Source organism: Parambassis ranga, unplaced genomic scaffold, assembly GCF_900634625.1.
Source record: "Parambassis ranga unplaced genomic scaffold, fParRan2.1 scaffold_156_arrow_ctg1, whole genome shotgun sequence".
In the NCBI taxonomy this organism is placed as follows: Eukaryota; Metazoa; Chordata; class Actinopteri; family Ambassidae; genus Parambassis; species Parambassis ranga.
In genome coordinates, this window is record NW_021144722.1 from 1 (window position 1) to 19,000 (window position 19,000).

Consider the following 19,000-nt stretch of genomic DNA (forward strand, 5'->3'; position numbering starts at 1 on the left):
TGATAAGAACATACTACACTTGATCTTAGCCAAAAGGCCGAGAAAGCGATGCCACGCTGGGGCCAGAGGAAAGCGAGCCATGCACGGCGCCGTCTCTCTCACTGATGGTTCCGAAGACGAACAGCGACTCCGATTTTAGCTTTCAGCTAGAAACTGCCCTTCTACAACTTGACTAAAGGGCCAACACAAATCAAAGTGAAAACTAAATTATAATGCAGTCAGCAAATCTTTAATCCACACATGAGGCCTAGAGAAAAGAATAGGAGTGCAAATTTCATGCTAAACAAACCACTGGAAGGTGCTGCGAGAGAGCACCAGGTAAACACACACGCACACAGAGAGCTGCTTGTTCATTTCATTAAACACGTTATGAGGGGAGAGCGCGAACGCAGTACCCACTACCAGAAATTATGCAGTCGAGATTCCCACATTTGGGGAATTCGCAGGGGTCAACAACAACCTAGGTGCAATGGCTGAGCCTCGCCCTGGGTGACCCACCTTTCTTGATCATGGTATCTCCCCTGCCAGGTAAGTATGAGTTGGGCACGTCACAAACAGGGGAGCCTTTCACACAGCTGCCCCCCCTGAACAGTGGTACCTGACAATCTACAAACCATCAAAACCACACACACACAGCTCAGGCTGCATCTTCATAGACTGTCATTATAGAGTAACTAGGTTTTGGCACAAATGCCAGTCAGATTAACTGTTTATTTGGAGCACACACCGTGCACTTTCCATCATACTTTAACGTTCTGATTACCCCTACAAGTCTATCCTTACAAAAAAAAGACTAAGAAATCTGCCAGCAAATCCAGGTGAAACAAAGCTGTATGACAATATCAAGACAGAAGACTATCTGATATACATGTGACATTCAGAGGAAGGAATATAACAGCAAATTGTTTTCTCCTCACAGTACAATCACTTCCTTTTTTTGTCTAAATCTTGCTTAGCCATCTGGCTTTTCTGCTGCTGCCACCTGCTGGTGCGGAGTGTGAACTACGCTTCATACACAATACAGTTCCATAACAGGGAAGATTTCTTGCAGGTCTGTCATGTTTATCATACTTCTTTGTACAGTAATGTACACATTTTGTTCCCTAAAAGGTTGCTTATTGTTCATTTCCTAATTTCTATTTTATTTATGAAGTATTTATATGTTTGCACACGCCCCAGAGCTCATCCTGAAGCCACATCTCCCTTTCACACAGAAGCTCATTTTTTCCTGGTCACTGAAGATGAGAGTTGGGTGCTTCGTGTTTCAAGGAGAGCAGCATCCACGCATGTCAAACTACTACGGTAAATCTTCTCCGTGTATTTTTCTACAGCAAAAGGAGGGGGTGCACCATTCCTGGAAGTACTGCAATACCAGGTGATGCGTGGAGTGGACGGAGCAAGCCCCAATTCCACCTCCCTTGTCCAAAAAGCAATTTAATATATGGTCCCAGGTAGGGGACGTATCAGATATTAAACTGATAAGAACAGATACTACACTTGATCTTAGCCAAAAGGCCGAGAAGCGATGCCACGCTGGGGCCAGAGGAAAGCGAGCCATGCACGGCGCCGTCTCTCTCACTGATGGTTCCGAAGACGAACAGCGACTCCGATTTTAGCTTTCAGCTAGAAACTGCCCTTCTACAACTTGACTAAAGGGCCCAACACAAATCAAAGTGAAAAACTAAATTATAATGCAGTCAGCAAATCTTTAATCCACACATGAGGCCTAGAGGAAAAGAATAGGAGTGCAAATTCATGCTAAACAAACCACTGGAAGGTGCTGCGAGAGAGCACCAGGTAAACACACACGCACACAGAGAGCTGCTTGTTCATTTTCATTAAACACGTTATGAGGGGAGAGCGCGAACGCAGTCCCCCACTACCAGAAATTTGCAGTCGAGATTCCCACATTTGGGGAATTCGCAGGGGTCAGCACAACCTAGAGTGCAATGGCTGAGCCTCGCCCTGGGTGAACCACCTTCTTGATCATGGTATCTCCCCTGCCAGGTAAGTATGAGTTGGGCACGTCACAAACAGGGGAGCCTTTCACACAGATGCCCCCCTGAACAATGGTACCTGACAATCTACAAACCATCAAAACCACACACACACAGCTCAGGCTGCATCTTCATAGACTGTCATTATAGAGTAACTAGGTTTTGGCACAAATGCCAGTCAAGATTAACTGTTTATTTGGAGCACACACCCTGCACTTTCCATCATACTTTAACATTCAGATTACCCCTACAAGTCTTTCTATCCTTACAAAAAAAGAACTAAAGAAATCTGCCAGCAAATCCAGGTGAAACAAAGCTGTATGACAATATCAAGACAGAAGACTATCTGATATACATGTGACATTCAGAGGAAGGAATATAACAGCAAATTGTTTTCTCCTCACAGTACAATCACTTCCTTTTTTTGTCTAAATCTTGCTTAGCCATCTGGCTTTTCTGCTGCTGCCACCTGCTGGTGCGGAGTGTGAACTACGCTTCATACACATACAGTTCCATAACAGGGAAGATTTCTTGCAGGTCTGTCATGTTTATCATACTTCTTTGTACAGTAATGTACACATTTTGTTCCCTAAAAGGTTGCTTATTGTTCATTTCCTAATTTCTATTTTATTTATGAAGTATTTATATGTTTGCACACGCCCCAGAGCTCATCCTGAAGCCACATCTCCCTTTCACACAGAAGCTCATTTTTCCTGGTCACTGAAGATGAGAGTTGGGTGCTTCGTGTTTCAAGGAGAGCAGCATCCACGCATGTCAAACTACTACGGTAAATCTTCTCCGTGTATTTTTCTACAGCAAAAGGAGGGGGTGCACCATTCCTGGAAGTACTGCAATACCAGGTTGATGCGTGGAGTGGACGGAGCAAGCCCCAATTCCACCTCCCTTGTCCAAAAAGCAATTTAATATATGGTCCCCGGGTAGGGGACGTATCAGATATTAAACTGATAAGAACAGATACTACACTTGATCTTAGCCAAAAGGCCGAGAAGCGATGCCACGCTGGGGCCAGAGGAAAGCGAGCCATGCACGGCGCCGTCTCTCTCACTGATGGTTCCGAAGACGAACAGCGACTCCGATTTTAGCTTTCAGCTAGAAACTGCCCTTCTACAACTTGACTAAAGGGCCCAACACAAATCAAAGTGAAAAAACTAAATTATAATGCAGTCAGCAAATCTTTAATCCACACATGAGGCCTAGAGAAAAGAATAGGAGTGCAAATTTCATGCTAAACAAACCACTGGAAGGTGCTGCGAGAGAGCACCAGGTAAACACACACGCACACAGAGAGCTGCTTGTTCATTTTCATTAAACACGTTATGAGGGGAGAGCGCGAACGCAGTACCCCACTACCAGAAATTATGCAGTCGAGATTCCCACATTTGGGGAATTCGCAGGGGTCAACACAACCTAGAGTGCAATGGCTGAGCCTCGCCCTGGGTGAACCACCTTCTTGATCATGGTATCTCCCCTGCCAGGTAAGTATGAGTTGGGCACGTCACAAACAGGGGAGCCTTTCACACAGATGCCCCCCTGAACAGTGGTACCTGACAATCTACAAACCATCAAAACCACACACACACAGCTCAGGCTGCATCTTCATAGACTGTCATTATAGAGTAACTAGGTTTTGGCACAAATGCCAGTCAAGATTAACTGTTTATTTGGAGCACACACCGTGCACTTTCCATCATACTTTAACGTTCTGATTACCCCTACAAGTCTATCCTTACAAAAAAAAGACTAAAGAAATCTGCCAGCAAATCCAGGTGAAACAAAGCTGTATGACAATATCAAGACAGAAGACTATCTGATATACATGTGACATTCAGAGGAAGGAATATAACAGCAAATTGTTTTCTCCTCACAGTACAATCACTTCCTTTTTTTGTCTAAATCTTGCTTAGCCATCTGGCTTTTCTGCTGCTGCCACCTGCTGGTGCGGAGTGTGAACTACGCTTCATACACAATACAGTTCCATAACAGGGAAGATTTCTTGCAGGTCTGTCATGTTTATCATACTTCTTTGTACAGTAATGTACACATTTTGTTCCCTAAAAGGTTGCTTATTGTTCATTTCCTAATTTCTATTTTATTTATGAAGTATTTATATGTTTGCACACGCCCCAGAGCTCATCCTGAAGCCACATCTCCCTTTCACACAGAAGCTCATTTTTCCTGGTCACTGAAGATGAGAGTTGGGTGCTTCGTGTTTCAAGGAGAGCAGCATCCACGCATGTCAAACTACTACGGTAAATCTTCTCCGTGTATTTTTCTACAGCAAAAGGAGGGGGTGCACCATTCCTGGAAGTACTGCAATACCAGGTTGATGCGTGGAGTGGACGGAGCAAGCCCCAATTCCACCTCCCTTGTCCAAAAAGCAATTTAATATATGGTCCCCAGGTAGGGTACGTATCAGATATTAAACTGATAAGAACAGATACTACACTTGATCTTAGCCAAAAGGCCGAGAAGCGATGCCACGCTGGGGCCAGAGGAAAGCGAGCCATGCACGGCGCCGTCTCTCTCACTGATGGTTCCGAAGACGAACAGCGACTCCGATTTTAGCTTTCAGCTAGAAACTGCCCTTCTACAACTTGACTAAAGGGCCCAACACAAATCAAAGTGAAAAACTAAATTATAATGCAGTCAGCAAATCTTTAATCCACACATGAGGCCTAGAGAAAAGAATAGGAGTGCAAATTTCATGCTAAACAAACCACTGGAAGGTGCTGCGAGAGAGCACCAGGTAAACACACACGCACACAGAGAGCTGCTTGTTCATTTCATTAAACGCGTTATGAGGGGAGAGCGCGAACGCAGTCCCCCACTACCAGAAATTATGCAGTCGAGATTCCCACATTTGGGAATTCGCAGGGGTCAGCACAACCTAGAGTGCAATGGCTGAGCCTCGCCCTGGGTGAACCACCTTCTTGATCATGGTATCTCCCCTGCCAGGTAAGTATGAGTTGGGCACGTCACAAACAGGGGAGCCTTTCACACAGATGCCCCCCTGAACAATGGTACCTGACAATCTACAAACCATCAAAACCACACACACACAGCTCAGGCTGCATCTTCATAGACTGTCATTATAGAGTAACTAGGTTTTGGCACAAATGCCAGTCAAGATTAACTGTTTATTTGGAGCACACACCCTGCACTTTCCATCATACTTTAACATTCAGATTACCCCTACAAGTCTTTCTATCCTTACAAAAAAAAGACTAAAGAAATCTGCCAGCAAATCCAGGTGAAACAAAGCTGTATGACAATATCAAGACAGAAGACTATCTGATATACATGTGACATTCAGAGGAAGGAATATAACAGCAAATTGTTTTCTCCTCACAGTACAATCACTTCCTTTTTTTGTCTAAATCTTGCTTAGCGATCTGGCTTTTCTGCTGCTGCCACCTGCTGGTGCGGAGTGTGAACTACGCTTCATACACAATACAGTTCCATAACAGGGAAGATTTCTTGCAGGTCTGTCATGTTTATCATACTTCTTTGTACAGTAATGTACACATTTTGTTCCCTAAAAGGTTGCTTATTGTTCATTTCCTAATTTCTATTTTATTTATGAAGTATTTATATGTTTGCACACGCCCCAGAGCTCATCCTGAAGCCACATCTCCCTTTCACACAGAAGCTCATTTTTCCTGGTCACTGAAGATGAGAGTTGGGTGCTTCGTGTTTCAAGGAGAGCAGCATCCACGCATGTCAAACTACTACGGTAAATCTTCTCCGTGTATTTTTCTACAGCAAAAGGAGGGGGTGCACCATTCCTGGAAGTACTGCAATACCAGGTTGATGCGTGGAGTGGACGGAGCAAGCCCCAATTCCACCTCCCTTGTCCAAAAAGCAATTTAATATATGGTCCCCGGGTAGGGGACGTATCAGATATTAAACTGATAAGAACAGATACTACACTTGATCTTAGCCAAAAGGCCGAGAAGCGATGCCACGCTGGGGCCAGAGGAAAGCGAGCCATGCACGGCGCCGTCTCTCTCACTGATGGTTCCGAAGACGAACAGCGACTCCGATTTTAGCTTTCAGCTAGAAACTGCCCTTCTACAACTTGACTAAAGGGCCCAACACAAATCAAAGTGAAAAACTAAATTATAATGCAGTCAGCAAATCTTTAATCCACACATGAGGCCTAGAGAAAAGAATAGGAGTGCAAATTTCATGCTGAACAAACCACTAGGAGTGCAAATTTCATGCTAAACAAACCACTGGAAGGTGCTGCGAGAGAGCACCAGGTAAACACACATGCACACAGAGAGCTGCTTGTTCATTTTCATTAAACACGTTATGAGGGGAGAGCGCGAACGCAGTCCCCCACTACCAGAAATTATGCAGTCGAGATTCCCACATTTGGGGAATTCGCAGGGGTCAGCACAACCTAGAGTGCAATGGCTGAGCCTCGCCCTGGGTGAACCACCTTCTTGATCATGGTATCTCCCCTGCCAGGTAAGTATGAGTTGGGCACGTCACAAACAGGGGAGCCTTTCACACAGATGCCCCCCTGAACAATGGTACCTGACAATCTACAAACCATCAAAACCACACACACACAGCTCAGGCTGCATCTTCATAGACTGCCATTATAGAGTAACTAGGTTTTGGCACAAATGCCAGTCAAGATTAACTGTTTATTTGGAGCACACACCCTGCACTTTCCATCATACTTTAACATTCAGATTACCCCTACAAGTCTTTCTATCCTTACAAAAAAAGACTAAAGAAATCTGCCAGCAAATCCAGGTGAAACAAAGCTGTATGACAATATCAAGACAGAAGACTATCTGATATACATGTGACATTCAGAGGAAGGAATATAACAGCAAATTGTTTTCTCCTCACAGTACAATCACTTCCTTTTTTTGTCTAAATCTTGCTTAGCCATCTGGCTTTTCTGCTGCTGCCACCTGCTGGTGCGGAGTGTGAACTACGCTTCATACACAATACAGTTCCATAACAGGGAAGATTTCTTGCAGGTCTGTCATGTTTATCATACTTCTTTGTACAGTAATGTACACATTTTGTTCCCTAAAAGGTTGCTTATTGTTCATTTCCTAATTTCTATTTTATTTATGAAGTATTTATATGTTTGCACACGCCCCAGAGCTCATCCTGAAGCCACATCTCCCTTTCACACAGAAGCTCATTTTTCCTGGTCACTGAAGATGAGAGTTGGGTGCTTCGTGTTTCAAGGAGAGCAGCATCCACGCATGTCAAACTACTACGATAAATCTTCTCCGTGTATTTTTCTACAGCAAAAGGAGGGGGTGCACCATTCCTGGAAGTACTGCAATACCAGGTTGATGCGTGGAGTGGACGGAGCAAGCCCCAATTCCACCTCCCTTGTCCAAAAAGCAATTTAATATATGGTCCCCGGGTAGGGGACGTATCAGATATTAAACTGATAAGAACAGATACTACACTTGATCTTAGCCAAAAGGCCGAGAAGCGATGCCACGCTGGGGCCAGAGGAAAGCGAGCCATGCACGGCGCCGTCTCTCTCACTGATGGTTCCGAAGACGAACAGCGACTCCGATTTTAGCTTTCAGCTAGAAACTGCCCTTCTACAACTTGACTAAAGGGCCCAACACAAATCAAAGTGAAAAACTAAATTATAATGCAGTCAGCAAATCTTTAATCCACACATGAGGCCTAGAGAAAAGAATAGGAGTGCAAATTTCATGCTGAACAAACCACTAGGAGTGCAAATTTCATGCTAAACAAACCACTGGAAGGTGCTGCGAGAGAGCACCAGGTAAACACACACGCACACAGAGAGCTGCTTGTTCATTTTCATTAAACGCGTTATGAGGGGAGAGCGCGAACGCAGTCCCCCACTACCAGAAATTATGCAGTCGAGATTCCCACATTTGGGGAATTCGCAGGGGTCAGCACAACCTAGAGTGCAATGGCTGAGCCTCGCCCTGGGTGAACCACCTTCTTGATCATGGTATCTCCCCTGCCAGGTAAGTATGAGTTGGGCACGTCACAAACAGGGGAGCCTTTCACACAGATGCCCCCCTGAACAATGGTACCTGACAATCTACAAACCATCAAAACCACACACACACAGCTCAGGCTGCATCTTCATAGACTGTCATTATAGAGTAACTAGGTTTTGGCACAAATGCCAGTCAAGATTAACTGTTTATTTGGAGCACACACCCTGCACTTTCCATCATACTTTAACATTCAGATTACCCCTACAAGTCTTTCTATCCTTACAAAAAAAAGACTAAAGAAATCTGCCAGCAAATCCAGGTGAAACAAAGCTGTATGACAATATCAAGACAGAAGACTATCTGATATACATGTGACATTCAGAGGAAGGAATATAACAGCAAATTGTTTTCTCCTCACAGTACAATCACTTCCTTTTTTTGTCTAAATCTTGCTTAGCCATCTGGCTTTTCTGCTGCTGCCACCTGCTGGTGCGGAGTGTGAACTACGCTTCATACACAATACAGTTCCATAACAGGGAAGATTTCTTGCAGGTCTGTCATGTTTATCATACTTCTTTGTACAGTAATGTACACATTTTGTTCCCTAAAAGGTTGCTTATTGTTCATTTCCTAATTTCTATTTTATTTATTAAGTATTTATATGTTTGCACACGCCCCAGAGCTCATCCTGAAGCCACATCTCCCTTTCACACAGAAGCTCATTTTTCCTGGTCACTGAAGATGAGAGTTGGGTGCTTCGTGTTTCAAGGAGAGCAGCATCCACGCATGTCAAACTACTACGGTAAAACTTCTCCGTGTATTTTTCTACAGCAAAAGGAGGGGGTGCACCATTCCTGGAAGTACTGCAATACCAGGTTGATGCGTGGAGTGGACGGAGCAAGCCCCTATTCCATCTCCCTTGTCCAAAAAGCAATTTAATATATGGTCCCCGGGTAGGGGACGTATCAGATATTAAACTGATAAGAACAGATACTACACTTGATCTTAGCCAAAAGGCCGAGAAGCGATGCCACGCTGGGGCCAGAGGAAAGCGAGCCATGCACGGCGCCGTCTCTCTCACTGATGGTTCCGAAGACGAACAGCGACTCCGATTTTAGCTTTCAGCTAGAAACTGCCCTTCTACAACTTGACTAAAGGGCCCAACACAAATCAAAGTGAAAAACTAAATTATAATGCAGTCAGCAAATCTTTAATCCACACATGAGGCCTAGAGAAAAGAATAGGAGTGCAAATTTCATGCTGAACAAACCACTAGGAGTGCAAATTTCATGCTAAACAAACCACTGGAAGGTGCTGCGAGAGAGCACCAGGTAAACACACACGCACACAGAGAGCTGCTTGTTCATTTTCATTAAACACGTTATGAGGGGAGAGCGCGAACGCAGTCCCCCACTACCAGAAATTATGCAGTCGAGATTCCCACATTTGGGGAATTCGCAGGGGTCAGCACAACCTAGAGTGCAATGGCTGAGCCTCGCCCTGGGTGAACCACCTTCTTGATCATGGTATCTCCCCTGCCAGGTAAGTATGAGTTGGGCACGTCACAAACAGGGGAGCCTTTCACACAGATGCCCCCCTGAACAATGGTACCTGACAATCTACAAACCATCAAAACCACACACACACAGCTCAGGCTGCATCTTCATAGACTGCCATTATAGAGTAACTAGGTTTTGGCACAAATGCCAGTCAAGATTAACTGTTTATTTGGAGCACACACCCTGCACTTTCCATCATACTTTAACATTCAGATTACCCCTACAAGTCTTTCTATCCTTACAAAAAAAAGACTAAAGAAATCTGCCAGCAAATCCAGGTGAAACAAAGCTGTATGACAATATCAAGACAGAAGACTATCTGATATACATGTTGTTAGGTGAAAGATTTTATTTTGCATGATGTTATTATGTGGTGTGGGTCCACATATCCAGAAGTGTGTCCCTAACATGAAGTTTTCATTTCTGTATGCATATTACTGTAATGTGTTTTATAAGTACTTATGTGTTAAGTAAGTTTTACAGAAGATCAAAGGAAGACAGGTACACTGAATGTATTGAGAAGTGTGTAATTTCCCTACTTCTCATAGACTTTGTAATTCATTTCCTTGTTAGCTGTTGTCTGCTCTTTGGAGACAGCTCTGGTTGATATCAAGCTAAGGTTGTAAATCTAGATCTTGATTGAAGTAATGTGTTCATCCCCTATGACCCCATTTTACGACCCACCTTTCCTGTGAGTTTGGTTTCCTGGTCACTCTCAGATTTGACCCACAGCCTATGAGATGCTAGGACTTAAAGTGAGCTTACATGGGGGAAGAGGTGTAAGCTTTTATGGGGCGTCATAAAGTCACTCGTATGGGACAGTGATCATTCTCGTGGAGAACTTATCTTCAACTTAGGTTTACGACTGACAAAAGGGGACCCCCTGCTATTTCTTTCTGTTTTCTCCTGACTCTAAGGTGTAACCATTACCAAATAAGGTAAACTAAATATCAGTTCAGCTGACCCCATTGGTGAAGAGTTAGGGAAGGACATGATTTTATGGGATTTCAAGATAGGATAAAAGGTGTTTACAAGAATGGCATATTGTTCTCTGGCTGTGAGGCCAGGCAACCACAGAGATCTCTGTTTGTGTGACCCAGAATTTGCTTCTTTACTGTTAGAATAAATTGTAATTTTGAGACCAGATATTGTCAACTTCTTCTTAATCAAAGAACCGGGGAAGATGAATGAAAGGATCCAGAAGATTTTTATGTCCCTAACAATTTGGTGTTTCCGCCCGGTTTGAAGAAGTGAGGGTCTAACAACATCCTGCCTGACTGAGTGACTACTGGCTAGCCAACAACAAACAAGGTAAGCAGAAACCTGTTTAATCAAATTCTGCATATTGGACACTCTAAATTAAGTAGTCACTGTGACTGGTATGGTGTTTTAAAGTTAAAATTGTATGAGGCAAATTGTGAGTCCACATAATTGAAGAATTATTCAAAAATTAAAATAAAATATTAAAATAAAAAGAGTAACACATAAAAAATTTAAGAAAGTCATTGGGTTTTGCAGCCCCGACTATGTTTGGACGCGAGCATAGATAAGCTCGGTTGAGAGCCCGAGGGAATTTGATGACCCCTGAAAAGAAAGAATGGATTGGCAGTAATAGAATCAAAGTGTGTTAAATGAATGAAAAAGTGAAAAACTTGATGTAAAGATTGGGCGTAACCAGAATAAAAGCGGATTGGCAAAAATAACGATTGATTGGCAATAAGTTTAAAATGTTTTAAAACATTGGCAGTAAGTTTCAAATATAGGCCTAGGTAAATTGAGAAAGCGCTGTATTGTTAAGGAAAAGATAAACCGGTGATTTGTTGTCTTGTCTTGTCGTGGTTGTTTTATGTACTCCGCGCTGTCGGAGAATTGTTGTGTTTGAAACTGATTCTGCGCTGGCAGAGAAGTGAGTTTGTACAGAGTGTTTGTTGTAAGTTGAATGTGTGACATGTATGTGTGAAAGTGTGACTGTGTTGTCAGAGTCACAGTGAGGGATAGAAGAAGGGACATATAGGAAGTTAAATTTTAATATAGCAGGTACATAGGAAGGAATTTTGTGGCAATTATGTCTAAGTGGAAGACAATTGATGAACAGATGAGTAAGATGTTAAGCCGTTGTCATGGACATGCAGGTCCGGACAACAAGCAGAAGGCAGCTGCTGAGCTGCAAGCAGTGGTGTGTGCAGCTGTGACTGAGCAGGAAGTTAAGGGATATGATAGGAAGCCGCTGAAGAGTGTAATCGTAACAGCGGAGAACAAATATAAGATGGAACGAGATGAGTTGGAAGCACAGAGTAAGACAGCAGGAGTATTCCAGAGAAATAAATTCAAGAAAGCAGCACAAGTAGCAGAAGGAAAGAGGCAAGCTTTGTATCAGGCATATTTGTGCTGTCTTGATGAGGACTGCAGGGAGTCCGATAGCAGAACAGACATCAAACAGGAAGTGGAGAGCGAGGGAACTCAGGAGGTGGATCCTGGGATGTACCCTATAATAAATATCACAGATGGGAGGGTACAAGTAACAGGTAAACAGACAGGCCAAACCCTTTTAGGCCCAGCCCAAAGGCCTTGTCGTAACTCCCAGGCCTCACATATGCAGCATTCATCCACCCCCCTTCCTCAAGATGCATTTGCATGGAGAAGTCTTCAGGAGGCAGGACCCCCAACACCAATTACACCTCAACATTTTGGACACACCACAAGGGCTAGCTCCCCAGCTCTTTCTTGTGGATCATATACCCCTCTGCCCCAGACCTCATCCACTAAAAGGAAAATAGGAAAAGGAAGGCAGGTAGTGGTGACTGTTCAGGTAGCAGGAGAGATGGTAGATACAGATGATGGTGATAATGATGAGATAGAAAATGAAAAGGATTCTAGCTGTACCAACATAACTGATCTGCTGCAACAGATAGGTCAAAGCATAGTAGAATTGCAACGCCAGATGAGTGAGTCTGATCTGCCATGGCGACATACTATGACACTTAGGTCTCACGCACAGCAAGATAAACCAACTAAACCGACTGAATCAGCGTTCCAGTTTCCATTAGTGCAGGCAGGCTCATTTCTGTGCTATAAGTCATATTCAGTAGGAGATGTAAACTCCCTGGTGGAGAAAATGCCACCCCCTAGAGAGGGTGGAGGTTTGTGGATGGACAAGTTGGCTGAAATGACAGCTGGCCAGACATTAGCTTTAGGAGATTTCAGGGCTGTTGCCTCCAGGATGATGTCACGTAGTGAGCTCCATGAGATAGAGACACAGTCAGGTACAATGGGGCGTGGTGATGATGAAAGATTTACTACATGTAGTACCTGTATAGGTTTTGCTATGCGTGATCTGTTTCCATTGCCAGTATCCACAGGTCCTCCTAAGTACACATGGGACCCAGCAGTGTCCCCTAGGGATCATTTGGTGAAGTGTAGAGAGGATTGGACAAGGAAAACAGGTATGAATCCCACTCAGCAGAGTGTCCAACAGCAGTGGTTTAGAAAGGCAGTAGAGGAGGGCCTCCCAGTCTCAGTCCAACAAGCTTTAAATAATAACCCAGATCTCCCTGGAAGTGTTTCCAATGTGTGGGAGCGACATGTTACACATCACATGGAACGACACAAAACAAAAACAGACCAAGAAAATGCTGATATAAAAGGGCTTCATGTTCAGTTACTAAAATTACAAGTGGGGCAGGCTCGTAAAGACGCCACTGACCAGAGAAAGAGTAAGAAAGATACCCCAGCAGTTCAGATGGTAGCGCAACCTCAGCCCGCTCCTCAGCCACAGCCCCCATTTGCGGGTAACTCTGACCTTTATCTGACCCCACTTTGGGTCCCCCAACCTCCTTATCGTGGAGGGTGGGGCCAGAATCATAGAGGAGGAAACTGGAGGGGACAGGGTGGCCGAAGGGGAGGGGGGCATGGAAGGGGCGGATACAGCGGTAAGAGTGGGGGTGACTGCTTTTATTGTGGAAAACCTGGTCACTGGGAGAAAGACTGTCCGTACAGAAGGAAACCCCTACACCATCCATATAGGGGTGCCCTGGTATCCACCACAGGGAAATGGAAGCCAAGGTCCTCAGCAGCATGGACCTCCACCACCAGGACACTACCCCTCTCAGCCATGGGGTGGTGAGGGACCTTACTCAGTATGAAGGTCAGCACAGAGAGGTCTAAGTGTGGGCGTGTTGGCAGAACCCACACTGCAGGTGCAGGTCAATAATTCTGATCTGCCTTTCCTGGTTGTTACTGGGGCAACATACTCCACTTGAAGACATCTTCTATCATCAACTACATTGTCACACACCATTCTGTTGGCTGGCTTCTCCAGGGAAATTCAACATCTGGCATTTACAGATCCTGTGAAGACTGAGTTAGCAGGCCAGCAACACAGACATTGTTTTATTTATTCTGTCTCATTACCAGTGAATCTGATGGGGAGGGATCTCCGGATCAAGACTGGTGCATCCATCTTGTGTTCTTCAGATGGACTGACAGTAACTTTTCCAAATGGAATAACAATTGCCTGTTCCAAAACTGTGGGAATGTATGGACAATGGCATATGATGCCACTTACTCATCAGATGACGTGTGCAGACATCTACTGGGCAGAACTATTGCCTAAACCTCTCACAAAGGAGAAACCTCTTGAGTCTGTTTCACCTGTGGAAGTTCTGGATCATGTCTCTCCGACCTTATGGCTTGCCCGCTGACCCTCTCCATGTTACCCTTTTCTATGATAGAGATGAGGATCTTTTTTATCAGGAGAGATTCACGTCTTACTTAGAAGGGCAAAGTTGGCCCATAAAAGTTGATAAGTTGTTTGTGGCTGAGGAATGAGTAGTAGCTGATGTATAGTTTACACCAGAATAGTTTAAGTGGCTCAAAATGTGTGCCACGTGTTTTCATTAGCCATTCATCCAAAACATCAAGCTATAGAATTAGGCTCCATGTTTAAGACATGTAAAGCTACTTCTGATAGGCGGCTATCACAGCGGATAGGTGTTCAGCATTCTTCATCCTTAAAGTGTATTAGATTACCATTCACACAGTAGATGATTCCATGTTTTGTTTTTTTTTAACACAGACAGATAGACAGATGGTATAGCAGGCAAATGACTGCTAATAAGGCTCTGGAGTTTCATTTTTAGATGTAAGTTTTTGTGTCACTGTACTCGTCTCTTTTGGAGTCTCAACTTCCACACTGATCTGGCTCTTCTAGTATCCATATAATATATATGTAATTACAGGTAGCAGAGCAGTCATTTATTGACTTGAAGGAGTCTCTGGCATGTGCTGTTGGCTTAGCCCTCCTAGACTACTTAGTTTATTTTACTTGATGTTTCTGAAACAGATGAAGATGTGCATGGTGTTCTGTTTCAGAAAAAAGGGGGGGTAATAGACAGGTGTCAATCTGAGTTTTAACTTGGTTGGACTAGGATGCACCAGACATGCAGCAGGAATGATTAAAATGGTGCAGATAATAGCTCATAGTGATGGGTTATCTGTTGATACTGCTGATAACACACAGGTTAGTAGCATATGTCACCTCCCAAGCGTTCACTCTGACATCACTTAGATAAAGGAGGTTGAGAGAACTTTTGGAAACGTCATTTTACAAAAATCACATAAAGACAGGTCTTTAGCCTCTCCCAGGAGAAGATGGTCCGGGTGTAGAGGGGGCAGAGTCAAGAGATAGAATCAAGATGTATGTGATGTATTCCCCAGAAGGGAAGCCAGTGCTTCCACCACGGCTCAGGAAGAGCGTCTTAAATGAGGTGCATGGGCCTGGATTGTGGGAAATAAATGTTGAGGAATTTGACACATTGGTGGCATCCATGTATGGCAGGGATCGACCAAGAATTGAGTAAAAGAGTGTAAAATATGTATGAGTATAATTCCAAACACATAGTGAAGTCAGACATGGGAAGTTTTCCACTCCCAGTTGTACATGGACAGGAAATAGTTATTGATTATACAGACATGATAGAGAAACACCAGGAATGTCAGTACCTCCTGATGGCAGTAGATTTGTTTATATGGTGGCCAGAAGTGTGGCCTGAAGAGAAAAAAGGTGTGTGTTGAAGAGAAAAAGTGTTTTATCTGATAATGGGTTTCACTTCAAGAGTGCAGACCTAGAAAAGGTGGAGCAGGCTTTGGGCCTAAGACACAGGTATGGTGTAGTATATCACCCACAGTCACAGGGAAAAGTGGAAAGGATGAACCAAAATTAGAAACAAAAATTGGCTAAAATCTGTGCACAGACCAAATTTATATGGGTTCAAGTGTTTTTATTGTATTAACGTGTATATGATGTTCAGTGAATAACGCCACATAATTCACATAATATGAGTTTTTTACAGGCTGACAGCCTCTTGGAATGAATTTTAAGCTTTGGTGTGAGTATGTATATCACAGGTGAAAGGAGAAACTGAGAGACCAGATGAGGACATGCCACACACTGAGGGGGTCCTCATGAAGGTGATAAAGAAGAAGTGGTCGGAGCCTAGGTGGACAGGCCCTTACCAGGTGGTGGAGCGCACCTCCCATGCGGAGCGGCTGAAAGGGAAAGGAGGCCCCTGGTATCATTGGAGCTAGTGCACCCCGGCCTTGGAGCCAGGGCAGATGCTGGCCGATATTCAGATGGAGCAGGACAAGGAGAAAATACAAGGGGCAGAATAATCCCCTGAACGCAGGAATGTGACCAGTAGGTAGTCTACCCTACTGGTTGAAGAGGACGAGACGGTGAATTACAGTTGACACGAGTGAGCAGTTGATAAGAGGAAGGTTTGAAGCTTCAGGAGCGGAGGTTCTGGTTCCTGTTATCAGGAAGACTTTGACTGACAAGATGGGACTCTGGGGAAAGTGGAGAGTGTTGGGTAGTTGTATTCTATTGTTTGTAATTGTTGTTGTTGGTTGTTGTTGATTCTATATGTATGGTATTGTCATTAATCACTTCTTTTGCAGCATTCTTGGGTATTTTAACTACATATGGTGGTTGTTGTTGTATTCTTTTTGTGCACTGTTTAGGTACTAGGTTAATTGCATTAGCTATTGAGAAGAAAGATATAGGTGTATGTCATGCCTTTGTTGGTAGCAGAGGTGCCTGAGTCGGGAGATGAGGAAGAGGAAGCTTTGTTGTGAGCTCTTAAATGAGCTCAAAAGGGGGAATTGTTAGGTGAAAGATTTTATTTTGCATGATGTTATTATGTGGTGTGGGTCCACATATCCAGAAGTGTGTCCCTAACATGAAGTTTTCATTTCTGTATGCATATTACTGTAATGTGTTTTATAAGTACTTATGTGTTAAGTAAGTTTTACAGAAGATCAAAGGAAGACAGGTACACTGAATGTATTGAGAAGTGTGTAATTTCCCTACTTCTCATAGACTTTGTAATTCATTTCCTTTGTTAGCTGTTGTCTGCTCTTTGGAGACAGCTCTGGTTGATATCAAGCTAAGGTTGTAAATCTAGATCTTGATTGAAGTAATGTGTTCATCCCCTATGACCCCATTTTACGACCCACCTTTCCTGTGAGTTTGGTTTCCTGGTCACTCTCAGATTTGACCCACAGCCTATGAGATGCTAGGACTTAAAGTGAGCTTACATGGGGGAAGAGGTGTAAGCTTTTATGGGGCGTCATAAAGTCACTCGTATGGGACAGTGATCATTCTCGTGGAGAACTTATCTTCAACTTAGGTTTACGACTGACAAAAGGGGACCCCCTGCTATTTCTTTCTGTTTTCTCCTGACTCTAAGGTGTAACCATTACCAAATAAGGTAAACTAAATATCAGTTCAGCTGACCCCATTGGTGAAGAGTTAGGGAAGGACATGATTTTATGGGATTTCAAGATAGGATAAAAGGTGTTTACAAGAATGGCATATTGTTCTCTGGCTGTGAGGCCAGGCAACCACAGAGATCTCTGTTTGTGTGACCCAGAATTTGCTTCTTTACTGTTAGAATAAATTGTAATTTTGAGACCAGATATTGTCAACTTCTTCTTAATCAAAGAACCGGGGAAGATGAATGAAAGGATCCAGAAGATTTTTATGTCCCTAACAATGTGACATTCAGAGGAAGGAATATAACAGCAAATTGTTTTCTCCTCACAGTACAATCACTTCCTTTTTTTGTCTAAATCTTGCTTAGCGATCTGGCTTTTCTGCTGCTGCCACCTGCTGGTGCGGAGTGTGAACTACGCTTCATACACAATACAGTTCCATAACAGGGAAGATTTCTTGCAGGTCTGTCATGTTTATCATACTTCTTTGTACAGTAATGTACACATTTTGTTCCCTAAAAGGTTGCTTATTGTTCATTTCCTAATTTCTATTTTATTTATGAAGTATTTATATGTTTGCACACGCCCCAGAGCTCATCCTGAAGCCACATCTCCCTTTCACACAGAAGCTCATTTTTCCTGGTCACTGAAGATGAGAGTTGGGTGCTTCGTGTTTCAAGGAGAGCAGCATCCACGCATGTCAAACTACTACGGTAAATCTTCTCCGTGTATTTTTCTACAGCAAAAGGAGGGGGTGCACCATTCCTGGAAGTACTGCAATACCAGGTTGATGCGTGGAGTGGACGGAGCAAGCCCCAATTCCACCTCCCTTGTCCAAAAAGCAATTTAATATATGGTCCCCGGGTAGGGGACGTATCAGATATTAAACTGATAAGAACAGATACTACACTTGATCTTAGCCAAAAGGCCGAGAAGCGATGCCACGCTGGGGCCAGAGGAAAGCGAGCCATGCACGGCGCCGTCTCTCTCACTGATGGTTCCGAAGACGAACAGCGACTCCGATTTTAGCTTTCAGCTAGAAACTGCCCTTCTACAACTTGACTAAAGGGCCCAACACAAATCAAAGTGAAAAACTAAATTATAATGCAGTCAGCAAATCTTTAATCCACACATGAGGCCTAGAGAAAAGAATAGGAGTGCAAATTTCATGCTGAACAAACCACTAGGAGTGCAAATTTCATGCTAAACAAACCACTGGAAGGTGCTGCGAGAGAGCACCAGGTAAACACACACGCACACAGAGAGCTGCTTGTTCATTTTCATTAAACACGTTATGAGGGGAGAGCGCGAACGCAGTCCCCCACTACCAGAAATTATGCAGTCGAGATTCCCACATTTGGGGAATTCGCAGGGGTCAGCACAACCTAGAGTGCAATGGCTGAGCCTCGCCCTGGGTGAACCACCTTCTTGATCATGGTATCTCCCCTGCCAGGTAAGTATGAGTTGGGCACGTCACAAACAGGGGAGCCTTTCACACAGATGCCCCCCTGAACAATGGTACCTGACAATCTACAAACCATCAAAACCACACACACACAGCTCAGGCTGCATCTTCATAGACTGTCATTATAGAGTAACTAGGTTTTGGCACAAATGCCAGTCAAGATTAACTGTTTATTTGGAGCACACACCCTGCACTTTCCATCATACTTTAATATTCAGATTA

The 19,000-nt window shown here is 43.8% G+C and overlaps 15 non-coding genes and 1 pseudogene across 15 annotated transcripts; all 16 read right to left on the bottom strand.

Annotated features, from left to right (window-relative positions):
- LOC114429525 (uncharacterized) lies at positions 1 to 50 on the bottom strand (annotated as a pseudogene).
- Positions 51 to 371: 321 nt separating this feature from the next.
- LOC114429555 (U1 spliceosomal RNA) lies at positions 372 to 536 on the bottom strand. Its single transcript, XR_003669799.1, has one exon. It is a non-coding gene; the product is annotated as a U1 spliceosomal RNA (small nuclear RNA).
- Positions 537 to 1,338: 802 nt separating this feature from the next.
- LOC114429524 (U2 spliceosomal RNA) lies at positions 1,339 to 1,527 on the bottom strand. Its single transcript, XR_003669771.1, has one exon. It is a non-coding gene; the product is annotated as a U2 spliceosomal RNA (small nuclear RNA).
- Positions 1,528 to 1,851: 324 nt separating this feature from the next.
- LOC114429550 (U1 spliceosomal RNA) lies at positions 1,852 to 2,015 on the bottom strand. Its single transcript, XR_003669795.1, has one exon. It is a non-coding gene; the product is annotated as a U1 spliceosomal RNA (small nuclear RNA).
- An 805-nt stretch (positions 2,016 to 2,820) lies between these two features.
- LOC114429513 (U2 spliceosomal RNA) lies at positions 2,821 to 3,011 on the bottom strand. The gene has a single exon (XR_003669760.1). It is a non-coding gene; the product is annotated as a U2 spliceosomal RNA (small nuclear RNA).
- Positions 3,012 to 3,336: 325 nt separating this feature from the next.
- On the bottom strand, positions 3,337 to 3,501 carry LOC114429548 (U1 spliceosomal RNA). Its single transcript, XR_003669793.1, has one exon. It is a non-coding gene; the product is annotated as a U1 spliceosomal RNA (small nuclear RNA).
- An 802-nt stretch (positions 3,502 to 4,303) lies between these two features.
- Positions 4,304 to 4,494, bottom strand: LOC114429520 (U2 spliceosomal RNA). The gene has a single exon (XR_003669767.1). It is a non-coding gene; the product is annotated as a U2 spliceosomal RNA (small nuclear RNA).
- A 323-nt stretch (positions 4,495 to 4,817) lies between these two features.
- Positions 4,818 to 4,981, bottom strand: LOC114429547 (U1 spliceosomal RNA). The gene has a single exon (XR_003669792.1). It is a non-coding gene; the product is annotated as a U1 spliceosomal RNA (small nuclear RNA).
- Positions 4,982 to 5,787: 806 nt separating this feature from the next.
- On the bottom strand, positions 5,788 to 5,978 carry LOC114429514 (U2 spliceosomal RNA). The gene has a single exon (XR_003669761.1). It is a non-coding gene; the product is annotated as a U2 spliceosomal RNA (small nuclear RNA).
- A 356-nt stretch (positions 5,979 to 6,334) lies between these two features.
- LOC114429506 (U1 spliceosomal RNA) lies at positions 6,335 to 6,499 on the bottom strand. Its single transcript, XR_003669753.1, has one exon. It is a non-coding gene; the product is annotated as a U1 spliceosomal RNA (small nuclear RNA).
- An 805-nt stretch (positions 6,500 to 7,304) lies between these two features.
- On the bottom strand, positions 7,305 to 7,495 carry LOC114429515 (U2 spliceosomal RNA). The gene has a single exon (XR_003669762.1). It is a non-coding gene; the product is annotated as a U2 spliceosomal RNA (small nuclear RNA).
- Positions 7,496 to 7,851: 356 nt separating this feature from the next.
- LOC114429538 (U1 spliceosomal RNA) lies at positions 7,852 to 8,016 on the bottom strand. Its single transcript, XR_003669783.1, has one exon. It is a non-coding gene; the product is annotated as a U1 spliceosomal RNA (small nuclear RNA).
- Positions 8,017 to 8,822: 806 nt separating this feature from the next.
- Positions 8,823 to 9,013, bottom strand: LOC114429511 (U2 spliceosomal RNA). Its single transcript, XR_003669758.1, has one exon. It is a non-coding gene; the product is annotated as a U2 spliceosomal RNA (small nuclear RNA).
- Positions 9,014 to 9,369: 356 nt separating this feature from the next.
- Positions 9,370 to 9,534, bottom strand: LOC114429549 (U1 spliceosomal RNA). The gene has a single exon (XR_003669794.1). It is a non-coding gene; the product is annotated as a U1 spliceosomal RNA (small nuclear RNA).
- An 8,528-nt stretch (positions 9,535 to 18,062) lies between these two features.
- LOC114429516 (U2 spliceosomal RNA) lies at positions 18,063 to 18,253 on the bottom strand. The gene has a single exon (XR_003669763.1). It is a non-coding gene; the product is annotated as a U2 spliceosomal RNA (small nuclear RNA).
- Positions 18,254 to 18,609: 356 nt separating this feature from the next.
- Positions 18,610 to 18,774, bottom strand: LOC114429561 (U1 spliceosomal RNA). The gene has a single exon (XR_003669804.1). It is a non-coding gene; the product is annotated as a U1 spliceosomal RNA (small nuclear RNA).
- Positions 18,775 to 19,000: the final 226 nt, after the last annotated feature.